A 13,777-nucleotide genomic window follows, 5' to 3' on the forward strand; every position below is an offset into this window, starting at 1 on the left:
ATTGGATTAGAAAATATGAAGCAGCTTACCTCCAAGAAGCAAACAGCCATTGTTCTCATGTATTTATCTTCAGGTTCTGTTTAAGCATCCACTTATCTCTATCTCCCAACTCTTTATAAACCAGGTGATATACACCATTATCCAATCAGTAATCAGTAAGGTTTTTTTTTTGTTATGCAGAGGGAGGAGCACATTCCAGTGGGCCAAATGAAAATAGGGCAGTGCCAGACAAATCCACAGGTGGTAGCAGGAACAATCTCTGCATAACAATAGGGCATCCTTTTAGTGAACATGCTAAGCAGAGGTGTAACCCACAGCTGAGTTTAGCAGTTTTGATTTTTGACAAAAGAAGGAGAGTGTTTGGGAATAACAGATCTCTGTGTATTTTTTACTTTCCATTTAAGGAAAATTTTGAAAAAAATAATAAATAGACCAAGCTGGCAATTAGCTTTAAGCAAAAAGCAATTGTAACTAAGAATCATCAAAGATTTGCATGCTTTGAAACTTCTTGAAAGCAATATGAATCATGGGTTCTATAGCAATGAAAATATAAGGCATTCTTGTAAAATACAAGACATTGTTTTTGTTTGACTAATCTGTGGACATAAAAATCACCTATGTAAAAGCAAAGTTCCTTTTGTTCAATCAACTCTACCACAAATTACTCTTGGAAATCCTATTACTATCTAACCCTAAACACAGCTCAAAATTGTCAGACCAAGAACAAAGATTATTTTCATCTCAATGTCTATGTGTATTAAGAAATGTTTCAAAGAAATTGAGTTTCCATCAAGTCGTTTTTTGACCATTCTGTTAAAGTGAATCTGGTTACACAATACCCCAAACACAAGAGCACTGTTCCAATATGTAGTCACAGAAAAGTGCTCCATTTGGAGTTTTACGCACTGATTTTTCTGAAATGGTTGTTAGTGAAACTCATTGTGGCTCTGGTTGTAGATAATCTGCTACTCACCTTGGTCAAACTAGGAAGCACTTACATGTACTAAAACAAAATAAAGTACTGAGGTTTGACTGAGTTGAAAGCATTAAAAGTAGAATACCGGCCACTCTGATGCTCCTAGTTTCATCTGGAAGATTTAACACAGTTCCCACATTGCCCAAAACAATAAACACTCACCAGCAGTGAAATACAAGAGAGAGCTTTGTTTTGGGTCATGTAAGATGGGACAAAAATATCAATCATTTTCTTTTGGCAGAAGAACAAGAATTGGATTAGAAAATATGAAGCAGCTTACCTCCAAGAAGCAAACAGCCATTGTTCTCATGTATTTATCTTCAGGTTCTGTTTAAGCATCCACTTATCTCTATCTCCCAACTCTTTATAAACCAGGTGGTATACACCATTATCCAATCAGTAATCAGTAAGGTTTTTTTTGTTATGCAGAGGGAGGAGCACATTCCAGTGGGCCAAAGGAAAATAGGGCAGTGCCACACAAATCCACAGGTGGTAGCAGGAACAATCTCTGCATAACAATAGGGCATCCTTTTAGTGAACATGCTAAGCAGAGGTGTAACCCACAGCTGAGTTTAGCAGTTTTGATTTTTGACAAAAAAAGGAGAGTGTTTGGGAATAACAGATCTCTGTGTATTTTTTACTTTCCATTTAAGGAAAATTTTGAAAAAAATAATAAATAGACCAAGCTGGCAATTAGCTTTAAGCAAAAAGCAATTGTAACTAAGAATCATCAAAGATTTGCATGCTTTGAAACTTCTTGAAAGCAATATGAATCATGGGTTCTATAGCAATGAAAATATAAGGCATTCTTGTAAAATACAAGACATTGCTTTTGTTTGACTTATCTGTGGACATAAAAATCACCTATGTAAAAGCAAAGTTCCTTTTGTTCAATCAACTCTACCACAAATTACTCTTGGAAATCCTATTACTATCTAACCCTAAACATGGCTCAAAATTGTCAGACCAAGAACAAAGATTATTTTCATCTCAATGTCTATGTGTATTAAGAAATGTTTCAAAGAAATTGAGTTTCCATCAAGTCGTTTTTGGACCATTCTGTTAAAGTGAATCTGGATACACAATACCCCAAACACAAGAGCACTGTTCCAATATGCAGTCACAGAAAAGTGCTCCATATGGAGTTTTACGCACTGATTTTTCTGAAATGGTTGTTAGTGAAACTCATTGTGGCTCTGGTTGTAGATAATCTGCTTCTCACCTTGGTCAAACTAGGAAGCACTTACATGTACTAAAACAAAATAAAGTACTGAGGTTTGACTGAGTTGAAAGCATTAAAAGTAGAGTACCGGCCACTCTGATGCTCCTAGTTTCATCTGGAAGATTTAACACAGTTCCCACATTGCCCAAAACAATAAACACTCACCAGCAGTGAAATACAAGAGAGAGCTTTGTTTTGGGTCATGTAAGATGGGACAAAAATATCAATCATTTTCTTTTGGCAGAACAAGAATTGGATTAGAAAATATGAAGCAGCTTACCTCCAAGAAGCAAACAGCCATTGTTCTCATGTATTTATCTTCAGGTTCTGTTTAAGCATCCACTTATCTCTATCTCCCAACTCTTTATAAACCAGGTGATATACACCATTATCCAATCAGTAATCAGTAAGGTTTTTTTTTTGTTATGCAGAGGGAGGAGCACATTCCAGTGGGCCAAATGAAAATAGGCAGTGCCACACAAATCCACAGGTGGTAGCAGGAACAATCTCTGCATAACAATAGGGCATCCTTTTAGTGAACATGCTAAGCAGAGGTGTAACCCACAGCTGAGTTTAGCAGTTTTGATTTTTGACAAAAGAAGGAGAGTGTTTGGGAATAACAGATCTCTGTGTATTTTTTACTTTCCATTTAAGGAAAATTTTGAAAAAAATAATAAATAGACCAAGCTGGCAATTAGCTTTAAGCAAAAAGCAATTGTAACTAAGAATCATCAAAGATTTGCATGCTTTGAAACTTCTTGAAAGCAATATGAATCATGGGTTCTATAGCAATGAAAATATAAGGCATTCTTGTAAAATACAAGACATTGTTTTTGTTTGACTAATCTGTGGACATAAAAATCACCTATGTAAAAGCAAAGTTCCTTTTGTTCAATCAACTCTACCACAAATTACTCTTGGAAATCCTATTACTATCTAACCCTAAACACAGCTCAAAATTGTCAGACCAAGAACAAAGATTATTTTCATCTCAATGTCTATGTGTATTAAGAAATGTTTCAAAGAAATTGAGTTTCCATCAAGTCGTTTTTTGACCATTCTGTTAAAGTGAATCTGGTTACACAATACCCCAAACACAAGAGCACTGTTCCAATATGTAGTCACAGAAAAGTGCTCCATTTGGAGTTTTACGCACTGATTTTTCTGAAATGGTTGTTAGTGAAACTCATTGTGGCTCTGGTTGTAGATAATCTGCTACTCACCTTGGTCAAACTAGGAAGCACTTACATGTACTAAAACAAAATAAAGTACTGAGGTTTGACTGAGTTGAAAGCATTAAAAGTAGAATACCGGCCACTCTGATGCTCCTAGTTTCATCTGGAAGATTTAACACAGTTCCCACATTGCCCAAAACAATAAACACTCACCAGCAGTGAAATACAAGAGAGAGCTTTGTTTTGGGTCATGTAAGATGGGACAAAAATATCAATCATTTTCTTTTGGCAGAAGAACAAGAATTGGATTAGAAAATATGAAGCAGCTTACCTCCAAGAAGCAAACAGCCATTGTTCTCATGTATTTATCTTCAGGTTCTGTTTAAGCATCCACTTATCTCTATCTCCCAACTCTTTATAAACCAGGTGGTATACACCATTATCCAATCAGTAATCAGTAAGGTTTTTTTTTGTTATGCAGAGGGAGGAGCACATTCCAGTGGGCCAAATGAAAATAGGGCAGTGCCACACAAATCCACAGGTGGTAGCAGGAACAATCTCTGCATAACAATAGGGCATCCTTTTAGTGAACATGCTAAGCAGAGGTGTAACCCACAGCTGAGTTTAGCAGTTTTGATTTTTGACAAAAAAAGGAGAGTGTTTGGGAATAACAGATCTCTGTGTATTTTTTACTTTCCATTTAAGGAAAATTTTGAAAAAAATAATAAATAGACCAAGCTGGCAATTAGCTTTAAGCAAAAAGCAATTGTAACTAAGAATCATCAAAGATTTGCATGCTTTGAAACTTCTTGAAAGCAATATGAATCATGGGTTCTATAGCAATGAAAATATAAGGCATTCTTGTAAAATACAAGACATTGCTTTTGTTTGACTTATCTGTGGACATAAAAATCACCTATGTAAAAGCAAAGTTCCTTTTGTTCAATCAACTCTACCACAAATTACTCTTGGAAATCCTATTACTATCTAACCCTAAACATGGCTCAAAATTGTCAGACCAAGAACAAAGATTATTTTCATCTCAATGTCTATGTGTATTAAGAAATGTTTCAAAGAAATTGAGTTTCCATCAAGTCGTTTTTGGACCATTCTGTTAAAGTGAATCTGGATACACAATACCCCAAACACAAGAGCACTGTTCCAATATGCAGTCACAGAAAAGTGCTCCATATGGAGTTTTACGCACTGATTTTTCTGAAATGGTTGTTAGTGAAACTCATTGTGGCTCTGGTTGTAGATAATCTGCTTCTCACCTTGGTCAAACTAGGAAGCACTTACATGTACTAAAACAAAATAAAGTACTGAGGTTTGACTGAGTTGAAAGCATTAAAAGTAGAGTACCGGCCACTCTGATGCTCCTAGTTTCATCTGGAAGATTTAACACAGTTTCCACATTGCCCAAAACAATAAACACTCACCAGCAGTGAAATACAAGAGAGAGCTTTGTTTTGGGTCATGTAAGATGGGACAAAAACATCAATCATTTTCTTTTGGCAGAACAAGAATTGGATTAGAAAATATGAAGCAGCTTACCTCCAAGAAGCAAACAGCCATTGTTCTCATGTATTTATCTTCAGGTTCTGTTTAAGCATCCACTTATCTCTATCTCCCAACTCTTTATAAACCAGGTGATATACACCATTATCCAATCAGTAATCAGTAAGGTTTTTTTTTTGTTATGCAGAGGGAGGAGCACATTCCAGTGGGCCAAATGAAAATAGGCAGTGCCACACAAATCCACAGGTGGTAGCAGGAACAATCTCTGCATAACAATAGGGCATCCTTTTAGTGAACATGCTAAGCAGAGGTGTAACCCACAGCTGAGTTTAGCAGTTTTGATTTTTGACAAAAGAAGGAGAGTGTTTGGGAATAACAGATCTCTGTGTATTTTTTACTTTCCATTTAAGGAAAATTTTGAAAAAAATAATAAATAGACCAAGCTGGCAATTAGCTTTAAGCAAAAAGCAATTGTAACTAAGAATCATCAAAGATTTGCATGCTTTGAAACTTCTTGAAAGCAATATGAATCATGGGTTCTATAGCAATGAAAATATAAGGCATTCTTGTAAAATACAAGACATTGTTTTTGTTTGACTAATCTGTGGACATAAAAATCACCTATGTAAAAGCAAAGTTCCTTTTGTTCAATCAACTCTACCACAAATTACTCTTGGAAATCCTATTACTATCTAACCCTAAACACAGCTCAAAATTGTCAGACCAAGAACAAAGATTATTTTCATCTCAATGTCTATGTGTATTAAGAAATGTTTCAAAGAAATTGAGTTTCCATCAAGTCGTTTTTTGACCATTCTGTTAAAGTGAATCTGGTTACACAATACCCCAAACACAAGAGCACTGTTCCAATATGTAGTCACAGAAAAGTGCTCCATTTGGAGTTTTACGCACTGATTTTTCTGAAATGGTTGTTAGTGAAACTCATTGTGGCTCTGGTTGTAGATAATCTGCTACTCACCTTGGTCAAACTAGGAAGCACTTACATGTACTAAAACAAAATAAAGTACTGAGGTTTGACTGAGTTGAAAGCATTAAAAGTAGAATACCGGCCACTCTGATGCTCCTAGTTTCATCTGGAAGATTTAACACAGTTCCCACATTGCCCAAAACAATAAACACTCACCAGCAGTGAAATACAAGAGAGAGCTTTGTTTTGGGTCATGTAAGATGGGACAAAAATATCAATCATTTTCTTTTGGCAGAAGAACAAGAATTGGATTAGAAAATATGAAGCAGCTTACCTCCAAGAAGCAAACAGCCATTGTTCTCATGTATTTATCTTCAGGTTCTGTTTAAGCATCCACTTATCTCTATCTCCCAACTCTTTATAAACCAGGTGATATACACCATTATCCAATCAGTAATCAGTAAGGTTTTTTTTTGTTATGCAGAGGGAGGAGCACATTCCAGTGGGCCAAATGAAAATAGGGCAGTGCCACACAAATCCACAGGTGGTAGCAGGAACAATCTCTGCATAACAATAGGGCATCCTTTTAGTGAACATGCTAAGCAGAGGTGTAACCCACAGCTGAGTTTAGCAGTTTTGATTTTTGACAAAAAAAGGAGAGTGTTTGGGAATAACAGATCTCTGTGTATTTTTTACTTTCCATTTAAGGAAAATTTTGAAAAAAATAATAAATAGACCAAGCTGGCAATTAGCTTTAAGCAAAAAGCAATTGTAACTAAGAATCATCAAAGATTTGCATGCTTTGAAACTTCTTGAAAGCAATATGAATCATGGGTTCTATAGCAATGAAAATATAAGGCATTCTTGTAAAATACAAGACATTGCTTTTGTTTGACTTATCTGTGGACATAAAAATCACCTATGTAAAAGCAAAGTTCCTTTTGTTCAATCAACTCTACCACAAATTACTCTTGGAAATCCTATTACTATCTAACCCTAAACATGGCTCAAAATTGTCAGACCAAGAACAAAGATTATTTTCATCTCAATGTCTATGTGTATTAAGAAATGTTTCAAAGAAATTGAGTTTCCATCAAGTCGTTTTTGGACCATTCTGTTAAAGTGAATCTGGATACACAATACCCCAAACACAAGAGCACTGTTCCAATATGCAGTCACAGAAAAGTGCTCCATTTGGAGTTTTACGCACTGATTTTTCTGAAATGGTTGTTAGTGAAACTCATTGTGGCTCTGGTTGTAGATAATCTGCTTCTCACCTTGGTCAAACTAGGAAGCACTTACATGTACTAAAACAAAATAAAGTACTGAGGTTTGACTGAGTTGAAAGCATTAAAAGTAGAGTACCGGCCACTCTGATGCTCCTAGTTTCATCTGGAAGATTTAACACAGTTCCCACATTGCCCAAAACAATAAACACTCACCAGCAGTGAAATACAAGAGAGAGCTTTGTTTTGGGTCATGTAAGATGGGACAAAAATATCAATCATTTTCTTTTGGCAGAACAAGAATTGGATTAGAAAATATGAAGCAGCTTACCTCCAAGAAGCAAACAGCCATTGTTCTCATGTATTTATCTTCAGGTTCTGTTTAAGCATCCACTTATCTCTATCTCCCAACTCTTTATAAACCAGGTGATATACACCATTATCCAATCAGTAATCAGTAAGGTTTTTTTTTTGTTATGCAGAGGGAGGAGCACATTCCAGTGGGCCAAATGAAAATAGGGCAGTGCCAGACAAATCCACAGGTGGTAGCAGGAACAATCTCTGCATAACAATAGGGCATCCTTTTAGTGAACATGCTAAGCAGAGGTGTAACCCACAGCTGAGTTTAGCAGTTTTGATTTTTGACAAAAGAAGGAGAGTGTTTGGGAATAACAGATCTCTGTGTATTTTTTACTTTCCATTTAAGGAAAATTTTGAAAAAAATAATAAATAGACCAAGCTGGCAATTAGCTTTAAGCAAAAAGCAATTGTAACTAAGAATCATCAAAGATTTGCATGCTTTGAAACTTCTTGAAAGCAATATGAATCATGGGTTCTATAGCAATGAAAATATAAGGCATTCTTGTAAAATACAAGACATTGTTTTTGTTTGACTAATCTGTGGACATAAAAATCACCTATGTAAAAGCAAAGTTCCTTTTGTTCAATCAACTCTACCACAAATTACTCTTGGAAATCCTATTACTATCTAACCCTAAACACAGCTCAAAATTGTCAGACCAAGAACAAAGATTATTTTCATCTCAATGTCTATGTGTATTAAGAAATGTTTCAAAGAAATTGAGTTTCCATCAAGTCGTTTTTTGACCATTCTGTTAAAGTGAATCTGGTTACACAATACCCCAAACACAAGAGCACTGTTCCAATATGTAGTCACAGAAAAGTGCTCCATTTGGAGTTTTACGCACTGATTTTTCTGAAATGGTTGTTAGTGAAACTCATTGTGGCTCTGGTTGTAGATAATCTGCTACTCACCTTGGTCAAACTAGGAAGCACTTACATGTACTAAAACAAAATAAAGTACTGAGGTTTGACTGAGTTGAAAGCATTAAAAGTAGAATACCGGCCACTCTGATGCTCCTAGTTTCATCTGGAAGATTTAACACAGTTCCCACATTGCCCAAAACAATAAACACTCACCAGCAGTGAAATACAAGAGAGAGCTTTGTTTTGGGTCATGTAAGATGGGACAAAAATATCAATCATTTTCTTTTGGCAGAAGAACAAGAATTGGATTAGAAAATATGAAGCAGCTTACCTCCAAGAAGCAAACAGCCATTGTTCTCATGTATTTTTCTTCAGGTTCTGTTTAAGCATCCACTTATCTCTATCTCCCAACTCTTTATAAACCAGGTGGTATACACCATTATCCAATCAGTAATCAGTAAGGTTTTTTTTTGTTATGCAGAGGGAGGAGCACATTCCAGTGGGCCAAATGAAAATAGGGCAGTGCCACACAAATCCACAGGTGGTAGCAGGAACAATCTCTGCATAACAATAGGGCATCCTTTTAGTGAACATGCTAAGCAGAGGTGTAACCCACAGCTGAGTTTAGCAGTTTTGATTTTTGACAAAAAAAGGAGAGTGTTTGGGAATAACAGATCTCTGTGTATTTTTTACTTTCCATTTAAGGAAAATTTTGAAAAAAATAATAAATAGACCAAGCTGGCAATTAGCTTTAAGCAAAAAGCAATTGTAACTAAGAATCATCAAAGATTTGCATGCTTTGAAACTTCTTGAAAGCAATATGAATCATGGGTTCTATAGCAATGAAAATATAAGGCATTCTTGTAAAATACAAGACATTGCTTTTGTTTGACTTATCTGTGGACATAAAAATCACCTATGTAAAAGCAAAGTTCCTTTTGTTCAATCAACTCTACCACAAATTACTCTTGGAAATCCTATTACTATCTAACCCTAAACATGGCTCAAAATTGTCAGACCAAGAACAAAGATTATTTTCATCTCAATGTCTATGTGTATTAAGAAATGTTTCAAAGAAATTGAGTTTCCATCAAGTCGTTTTTGGACCATTCTGTTAAAGTGAATCTGGATACACAATACCCCAAACACAAGAGCACTGTTCCAATATGCAGTCACAGAAAAGTGCTCCATTTGGAGTTTTACGCACTGATTTTTCTGAAATGGTTGTTAGTGAAACTCATTGTGGCTCTGGTTGTAGATAATCTGCTTCTCACCTTGGTCAAACTAGGAAGCACTTACATGTACTAAAACAAAATAAAGTACTGAGGTTTGACTGAGTTGAAAGCATTAAAAGTAGAGTACCGGCCACTCTGATGCTCCTAGTTTCATCTGGAAGATTTAACACAGTTCCCACATTGCCCAAAACAATAAACACTCACCAGCAGTGAAATACAAGAGAGAGCTTTGTTTTGGGTCATGTAAGATGGGACAAAAATATCAATCATTTTCTTTTGGCAGAACAAGAATTGGATTAGAAAATATGAAGCAGCTTACCTCCAAGAAGCAAACAGCCATTGTTCTCATGTATTTATCTTCAGGTTCTGTTTAAGCATCCACTTATCTCTATCTCCCAACTCTTTATAAACCAGGTGATATACACCATTATCCAATCAGTAATCAGTAAGGTTTTTTTTTTGTTATGCAGAGGGAGGAGCACATTCCAGTGGGCCAAATGAAAATAGGGCAGTGCCAGACAAATCCACAGGTGGTAGCAGGAACAATCTCTGCATAACAATAGGGCATCCTTTTAGTGAACATGCTAAGCAGAGGTGTAACCCACAGCTGAGTTTAGCAGTTTTGATTTTTGACAAAAGAAGGAGAGTGTTTGGGAATAACAGATCTCTGTGTATTTTTTACTTTCCATTTAAGGAAAATTTTGAAAAAAATAATAAATAGACCAAGCTGGCAATTAGCTTTAAGCAAAAAGCAATTGTAACTAAGAATCATCAAAGATTTGCATGCTTTGAAACTTCTTGAAAGCAATATGAATCATGGGTTCTATAGCAATGAAAATATAAGGCATTCTTGTAAAATACAAGACATTGTTTTTGTTTGACTAATCTGTGGACATAAAAATCACCTATGTAAAAGCAAAGTTCCTTTTGTTCAATCAACTCTACCACAAATTACTCTTGGAAATCCTATTACTATCTAACCCTAAACACAGCTCAAAATTGTCAGACCAAGAACAAAGATTATTTTCATCTCAATGTCTATGTGTATTAAGAAATGTTTCAAAGAAATTGAGTTTCCATCAAGTCGTTTTTTGACCATTCTGTTAAAGTGAATCTGGTTACACAATACCCCAAACACAAGAGCACTGTTCCAATATGTAGTCACAGAAAAGTGCTCCATTTGGAGTTTTACGCACTGATTTTTCTGAAATGGTTGTTAGTGAAACTCATTGTGGCTCTTGTTGTAGATAATCTGCTACTCACCTTGGTCAAACTAGGAAGCACTTACATGTACTAAAACAAAATAAAGTACTGAGGTTTGACTGAGTTGAAAGCATTAAAAGTAGAATACCGGCCACTCTGATGCTCCTAGTTTCATCTGGAAGATTTAACACAGTTCCCACATTGCCCAAAACAATAAACACTCACCAGCAGTGAAATACAAGAGAGAGCTTTGTTTTGGGTCATGTAAGATGGGACAAAAATATCAATCATTTTCTTTTGGCAGAAGAACAAGAATTGGATTAGAAAATATGAAGCAGCTTACCTCCAAGAAGCAAACAGCCATTGTTCTCATGTATTTATCTTCAGGTTCTGTTTAAGCATCCACTTATCTCTATCTCCCAACTCTTTATAAACCAGGTGGTATACACCATTATCCAATCAGTAATCAGTAAGGTTTTTTTTTGTTATGCAGAGGGAGGAGCACATTCCAGTGGGCCAAATGAAAATAGGGCAGTGCCACACAAATCCACAGGTGGTAGCAGGAACAATCTCTGCATAACAATAGGGCATCCTTTTAGTGAACATGCTAAGCAGAGGTGTAACCCACAGCTGAGTTTAGCAGTTTTGATTTTTGACAAAAAAAGGAGAGTGTTTGGGAATAACAGATCTCTGTGTATTTTTTACTTTCCATTTAAGGAAAATTTTGAAAAAAATAATAAATAGACCAAGCTGGCAATTAGCTTTAAGCAAAAAGCAATTGTAACTAAGAATCATCAAAGATTTGCATGCTTTGAAACTTCTTGAAAGCAATATGAATCATGGGTTCTATAGCAATGAAAATATAAGGCATTCTTGTAAAATACAAGACATTGCTTTTGTTTGACTTATCTGTGGACATAAAAATCACCTATGTAAAAGCAAAGTTCCTTTTGTTCAATCAACTCTACCACAAATTACTCTTGGAAATCCTATTACTATCTAACCCTAAACATGGCTCAAAATTGTCAGACCAAGAACAAAGATTATTTTCATCTCAATGTCTATGTGTATTAAGAAATGTTTCAAAGAAATTGAGTTTCCATCAAGTCGTTTTTGGACCATTCTGTTAAAGTGAATCTGGATACACAATACCCCAAACACAAGAGCACTGTTCCAATATGCAGTCACAGAAAAGTGCTCCATTTGGAGTTTTACGCACTGATTTTTCTGAAATGGTTGTTAGTGAAACTCATTGTGGCTCTGGTTGTAGATAATCTGCTTCTCACCTTGGTCAAACTAGGAAGCACTTACATGTACTAAAACAAAATAAAGTACTGAGGTTTGACTGAGTTGAAAGCATTAAAAGTAGAGTACCGGCCACTCTGATGCTCCTAGTTTCATCTGGAAGATTTAACACAGTTCCCACATTGCCCAAAACAATAAACACTCACCAGCAGTGAAATACAAGAGAGAGCTTTGTTTTGGGTCATGTAAGATGGGACAAAAATATCAATCATTTTCTTTTGGCAGAACAAGAATTGGATTAGAAAATATGAAGCAGCTTACCTCCAAGAAGCAAACAGCCATTGTTCTCATGTATTTATCTTCAGGTTCTGTTTAAGCATCCACTTATCTCTATCTCCCAACTCTTTATAAACCAGGTGATATACACCATTATCCAATCAGTAATCAGTAAGGTTTTTTTTTTGTTATGCAGAGGGAGGAGCACATTCCAGTGGGCCAAATGAAAATAGGCAGTGCCACACAAATCCACAGGTGGTAGCAGGAACAATCTCTGCATAACAATAGGGCATCCTTTTAGTGAACATGCTAAGCAGAGGTGTAACCCACAGCTGAGTTTAGCAGTTTTGATTTTTGACAAAAGAAGGAGAGTGTTTGGGAATAACAGATCTCTGTGTATTTTTTACTTTCCATTTAAGGAAAATTTTGAAAAAAATAATAAATAGACCAAGCTGGCAATTAGCTTTAAGCAAAAAGCAATTGTAACTAAGAATCATCAAAGATTTGCATGCTTTGAAACTTCTTGAAAGCAATATGAATCATGGGTTCTATAGCAATGAAAATATAAGGCATTCTTGTAAAATACAAGACATTGTTTTTGTTTGACTAATCTGTGGACATAAAAATCACCTATGTAAAAGCAAAGTTCCTTTTGTTCAATCAACTCTACCACAAATTACTCTTGGAAATCCTATTACTATCTAACCCTAAACACAGCTCAAAATTGTCAGACCAAGAACAAAGATTATTTTCATCTCAATGTCTATGTGTATTAAGAAATGTTTCAAAGAAATTGAGTTTCCATCAAGTCGTTTTTTGACCATTCTGTTAAAGTGAATCTGGTTACACAATACCCCAAACACAAGAGCACTGTTCCAATATGTAGTCACAGAAAAGTGCTCCATTTGGAGTTTTACGCACTGATTTTTCTGAAATGGTTGTTAGTGAAACTCATTGTGGCTCTGGTTGTAGATAATCTGCTACTCACCTTGGTCAAACTAGGAAGCACTTACATGTACTAAAACAAAATAAAGTACTGAGGTTTGACTGAGTTGAAAGCATTAAAAGTAGAATACCGGCCACTCTGATGCTCCTAGTTTCATCTGGAAGATTTAACACAGTTCCCACATTGCCCAAAACAATAAACACTCACCAGCAGTGAAATACAAGAGAGAGCTTTGTTTTGGGTCATGTAAGATGGGACAAAAATATCAATCATTTTCTTTTGGCAGAAGAACAAGAATTGGATTAGAAAATATGAAGCAGCTTACCTCCAAGAAGCAAACAGCCATTGTTCTCATGTATTTATCTTCAGGTTCTGTTTAAGCATCCACTTATCTCTATCTCCCAACTCTTTATAAACCAGGTGGTATACACCATTATCCAATCAGTAATCAGTAAGGTTTTTTTTTTGTTATGCAGAGGGAGGAGCACATTCCAGTGGGCCAAATGAAAATAGGGCAGTGCCAGACAAATCCACAGGTGGTAGCAGGAAAAATCTCTGCATAACAATAGGGCATCCTTTTAGTGAACATGCTAATCAGAG

This window comes from Aquarana catesbeiana, linkage group LG03 (assembly GCF_042186555.1).
Source record: "Aquarana catesbeiana isolate 2022-GZ linkage group LG03, ASM4218655v1, whole genome shotgun sequence".
In the NCBI taxonomy this organism is placed as follows: Eukaryota; Metazoa; Chordata; class Amphibia; order Anura; family Ranidae; genus Aquarana; species Aquarana catesbeiana.